Genomic DNA, 6127 nt, shown 5'->3' on the forward strand with positions numbered 1-6127 from the left:
CGTAAATAACGTGAATTTGGGGGCTAAGACACAATGTTATGGTTTGAATGATTGAATGATGGTGTCCTCTCCAAAATTCATGCCCAATGCAACAGTATGAAGAGGTACAGCCTTTGGGAGGTGATTAAGACAGCAGGGTTCTACCCTCATGATTGGGATTAGCACCCTTTCTTGGCCTCTGTCTCTTCTGCCATGTGAGGCCACAGTGTTCCTCTCCTCTGGAGGATGCTGCGACAAGATGCCATCTTGGAAGCAGAGGGTATCCCTCACCAGACATCAATCCTGACAGCACCTTGATCTTGGACCTTCCAGCCTCCAGAACTGTGAGAAATAAATTTCTGTTCTTTACTAATTACCTAGTCTGTGGTACTCTGTTGTAGCAGCACAAATGGACTGAGAGACTCACCAACATTTGTTACTGTCTATCCTTTTGATGACAGCCACTCTGGTAGGTATGAAGTACTATCTCATTGTGATAATATTTGTCTCTACCCACATATTTACATTGTATTCCTCTGCAATTTTGCTGCAAGTCTGACTTTCCGTTGGGGTCATTTTTCTCATGCCAACAGAACACTCTCTAGTATTTTCTTAACGTGGGTCTACTGTACCAGTGATGAGTTTTCTTAGTTTTTGTCTGAAAATGTTTTTATTTCATCTTCATATTTCTATCTTTCTACTTTAAACTTTTTTCTAGTTATACTTGAAGTCAGTTGCTTCCAGATAGCATTTAGTTGGGCCATTTTTAAGATTCACTCCACCAACCTGTCTTTTAATTGGTGTATTAAGACTATTTACATTTAATGTAATTATTGATATTTCAGAGCTTAAGTTTGTCATTTTTTTCCTGCATGTTTCCTCTAATCTTGTTTCTCTGGTTTTTTTTCTTCTCTGCATCTCTGTGGAGCATTTGAACACTTTTTTAGGATTCCATTTTTATTTGTCTATAGTATATTCAAGTGCACCTCTTTGTGTAGATTTTTTGAGGATGCTCTAGGCATTACAATATACATACATACATAACCTCTGGTCTACTGGTGTCAACCTTTAATTAGTTAAAGTGAAATATTGAAACTTTACTTCCCTTCGAGTCCCTTTACCGCCCCCCATTTAAAATACCATTGTCCTAAATATTTATTCTACATACATTGAGAACCATAGTGAACAATGTTGTAAGCTTTGCTGCAATACTTGAACACAGTTTAGAAAATTCAAGAAAATTCTATTGCATTCACTCAGTTTTACTCTTTCCCTTATTTTTGCTTCCTAATGTCCCAAGATTCCTTTTCTTATCATTTTTTTTCTGTTTCAAGAACTTCCTATAGCCATCATTTTATGGTAGGTATGTTGGCAATACATTCTTTTCATTTGTTTTCATTCTAGAATGTCTTAATTGCCCCATCATTTCTAAATGGTATTTTTGCTAGGTATAAAATTCTGGGTTGTCAATCCTTTCTTTCAAGAATCCAAAAGTTGGAGTGCATGGTTTCTGATGAGAAATTTACTGGTTTTCCCCTATAGGTAAGGTGTCATTTCTCTCTTGCTGCCCTCAAGATTTTTTCCTTTGTCTTTAGTTTTCAGAAGTTTGACTATGGTGTATCTTGGCATGCATTTCTTTGGGTTTATTTCAGTTAAGATTCATTTAAGTTATTGGATTTGTAGGTTTGTGTCTTTTACCAAATTTGGGAAATTTTCAGCCATATTTCTTTGAATACGTTTTCAGCTCCACACTTTTTCTCCTTTCCTTCTGAGACTCTGATGACATGGATGTTGATGGTCCCACAGGTCCTTGAGGCTCTGTTCATTTTTTAAAAGTCAATTTCTCTCTATTGTTCAAATTGTGTAATTTCTGTTGTTCTATTTTCAAATTCACTGGTTCTTCCTCAGTCCCTTCTTCCATTGAGCCCATTCAGTGAGTTTTTAAATTTTGGCTATGTCCTTTTAGTTCTAAAATTTCCATTTGACTCTTCTCTATATCTTCTGTATGTTGGCCAGGATTTTCTATTTTGTCATTTGTTTCAAGCTCATTGAAAATTTCTTATTGATAGATGCTTTAAAATCCTTGTCAGATAACTTCACATGTGTTGCCTCAGGCCTTGCATATGTTGATGGTTTTTTCTTTTTCAAGTTGAGATTTTCTTGGTTCTCAGCATGACAAGTAATTTCCAGTTGTGTTCCAGTCATTTGGGACATTATGTTATGAGATTCTGGATCTTATTTAAATCTAAGGTATCAGGCAGCCTATAACACCACACTAGTAGGGGAGTGGTACTGCCTCATTACTGCCAGATGCAGTACAGCTTGTACAGCCCAGGAATTGTTAATTTCGTAAACCATCAGAGGCTATAGAGGCGTGTTGTCACCACCACCACCATCACCACCACCATCATCATCATCATGCTAGAAGAGGTGTTTCTTAAACATCTGAGTGACACCTGGACATGGCAGACATGGATACAAGATGATCTCAGATGGGCTTTCGGGAGAGAGAGAGAAAGAGAGAGAGCGACAGAAACAGAGACAGAGACCCGGGGGGAAACTGGTTACATCAAAAGTAACTATCGATGGTATGGAACACATTTCCCAGCGTGAATTCTGAGGTATCTTAGGCCTAAAAGAAGACCAGAGAAGGCCGGGCGCAGTGGCTCACGCCTGCAATCCCAGCACTTTGGGAGGCCGAGGTGGGCGGATCACAAGATCAGAAGTTCGATACCAGCCTGACCAACATGATGAAACCCCATTTCTACTAAAAATACAAAAATTACCCAGGTGTGATGGTGTTCACACATAATTCCAACTCAGAAGGCTGAGGCAGGAGAATCGCTTGAACCTGGGAGGCAGAGGTTGCAGTGAGCCAAGATTACGCCACTGCACTCCAGCCTGGGCAACAGAGCAAGACTCTGTCTCAATAAATAAATAAGAAGTAGAAGACCAGAGAAGTATATTCTAATTAATTAGTTTGAGAGGAACTTAAATGAAATTTCCTTAGACATCCTGAATGGATGCTGGCCCTTTTGGCGTTCTGAGAAAATTTCTCAGGGGGAAAAAAAAAAGCAGTGAACTTTGCTTAATCCGTTACTTCCTGGATTGAATTGCTGTGGAACACTGTTTCTTACCGACACCGGCAGCAATCCAGGTGTCCATCTGTTTCCTTATCTTCAGAGGAACGGTGGGTCTGAACTATGTAGCCCATCATCACTCGAAGGGCCACAAAGCCACATCTCGTGAAATCCAGGAAGCATATTTTGTAATGTGTAAACCAAAACGTGGCTCCTTCCTCACTTCTTAGGAGCCACTGGCATTGGAGGAAGAAAATGATGAAACTGTAATGATTAGTTAATGAATAAGAAAGAAAACGGATAGCGTATTTTAAACCAACAGCCAATTCTTTAAAAATTAATAAGTTCCACAGTCAATCTATGACAAATCTAATCAATAAAAAAGAAAACAGATTAAGTTACGAAGAAGAAAGAGGGTGTGATCGACACAGAGAGGAGTCTCAAAGCCCGAGAGGAAACTACACAGGACTCTATGCTGACCAATCGGAAAATCTCCATGAAATGGACAGTTTTCTATTCCCTCCCCAAATGATTAAAGCAGAAGTAGCTTATCTGGGAGGAAAATGCTATTTCCCATCTCCGGTACCTAGTACCAGAAATTCCAGCCAATTAGACTTAATAAGCCAGCTCATTAAGTGAGTGAGCTTCCTCAAGCAGGAGACAGACACTCTTAACTGCCAAGGAAATGTTTATCTAACTAGATCATGAATAATTGAGAAGCAGAGTCACAGGATAAAAGAAGGAAAAAGCCCAGCACAAATTGCACAGAAACTGTAAAGGTAAATGTGATGAAATTAAACAAAGTAGCTATAACAAGAGATGTATAAGACCTGTTTGAAGGAAAATACAAAACTTGATTGGAACTAGGACAAGACCAATGTCAGAGAGCACTTCCTCTCTGCGATGACCCTGCAGGCGCACAGCCACCTGAGCGTGCATTGCCTTCAATGGGGCATGTGTTGTATACGCAGTGCGGTCGTCCCTTGGTATCTGCAGGATTGGCTCCAACACACCTCCATCCCCACAGAATCCGAAGATGCTCAGGTCCCTTACTTAACGGTGCAGTATTTGCATATAACCAACACACATCCTCCAGTATATTTTAAATCATCTCTACATTACTTATAATACCTGATGCAATGTGAATGCTATGTAAATAGTTGTTATAGTGTATTGCTTTTTTTTTTTTTTTTTTGAAACGGAGTCTCACTCTGTCGCCCAGGCTGGAGTGCAGTGGCACAATCTCAGCTCACTGCAACCTCTCTGTCTGCAACTTCCACCTCCCGAATTCAAGTAATTCTCCTTCCTCAGCCTCCCAAGTAGCTGGGACTATAGGCACCCACCACCACGCCCAGCTAATTTTTTTTTTCTTTTGAGATGGAGTCTCACTCTGTCGCCCAGGCTGGAGTGCAGTGGCACGATCTTGGCTCACTGCAATCTCCATCTCCCGGGTTCAAGTGATTCTCCTGCCTCAGCCTCCTAAGTAGCTGGGATTACAGGCACCCACCACCACGCCCAGCTAATTTTTTATATTTTTAGTAGAGATGAGGTGTCACCATGTTGGCCAGGCTGGTCTCAAACGCCTGACCTCAAGTGATCTTCCCACCTCAGCCTCCCAAAGTGCTGGGATTACAGGAATGAACCACCGAGCCCAGCTAATTTTTTTTGTATTTTTAGTAGAGATGGGGTTTCACCACGTTGGCCAGGCTGATCTCAAACTCCTGACCTCAAGTGATCCACCTGCCTCAGCCTTCCAAAGAGCTGGGATAACAGGTGTGAGCTACCACACCCAGACTCTTAAATGTTTTTAAAATGTCAACTGAGGCTTAGGATGTAGAAAGCCACAAGAGAACACCACTCCCAATCTAATGATGAGAAAAGGCTGAATAATCTACGAAACCAGAATTTTTCTTGAGCCCATAAGAGAGCTAAAACTACAAGGGCGTGAATTCCAAACAGTGCCCAGGCCCTCTGAGGAGAGACAGTACAGGGCACATGAATTGTTGCACTGTTAGCAGTGCACGAGAAAAAAAGAGAGCTGCCAGAAAGACAGGCAAGGAGCAAATGGCTAAAATTTTAACAAACGCTTACAGGCTGAATATGGGCTACTGTGACCCTCTGGAATAGCTGGGAGCCCAGGCACTAGCAGAGGCCACCTCAATCCCCCACAAGCTCTTTTCCTCCTCCGAGTACTCACTGGAAATCTTGGAGACAGGGCAGGACAGCATCAAAAGTTGACACTTCTTTGATGCACAAACATGAAAAAGAAAACCTTTTCCCAGACCCTTCTCGTATAAAACAAGAGCCCCAGGCCACTGGGGGCAGGGCAGGAAATCTTCCCAAGGCCCACACACATCCACAGGTGGCTTCTGGGGAATAAAAACAAAAGATAGCTTTTATCTTAAGAAACTTGAGGGCCAGGCACGGTGGCTCATGCCTGCAATCCCAGCACTTTGGGGGGCCGAGGCGGGTGGATCACCTGAGGTCAGGAGTTGGAGACCAGCCTGGCCAAGGTGAAACCCCATCTCTCCTAAAAACACAAAAATTAGCCGAACATAATGGTGGGCACCTGTAGTCCCAGCTACTCAGGAAGCTGAGGCAGGAGAATCGCTTGAACCCAGGAGGCAGAGGTTGGAGTACGTCGAGATCGCGCCACTGCACTCCAGCCTGGGTGACAAGAGTAAAACTCTGTGGAAAGAAAGAAGAAAGCGGGGGAGGGGAGGGGAGAGGAGAGATGAAACTTGAGGCTGAGCATGATGGCTCACACCTGTAATCTCAGCACTTCAGGAGGCTGAGGATTGCTTAAGGCCAGGAGTTTGTAAAATAAGTTTATTGGTGGTAACATGATAGAATTAATTCCTGATATCTGATATTACAAACTTTAGGGTCCTTGAGATATTCAGGACCCCTGTATATAACTGGCATAAACCCCATTATTTGAGCTCTTTTAATTGCTTTTGTGATTTCTTTCTGTTTCTTCCCACAAAGACCTGTGATGTGCCTTCCACAAATGTATCCAGTAAATGGAGAAATAAACTGGGACAAGAGCTGTACATACTTATCATCCA

This window comes from Aotus nancymaae, unplaced genomic scaffold (assembly GCF_030222135.1).
Source record: "Aotus nancymaae isolate 86718 unplaced genomic scaffold, 86718_ANA_hifiasm-v0.15.2.pri h1tg000076l, whole genome shotgun sequence".
Classification (NCBI taxonomy): Eukaryota; Metazoa; Chordata; class Mammalia; order Primates; family Aotidae; genus Aotus; species Aotus nancymaae.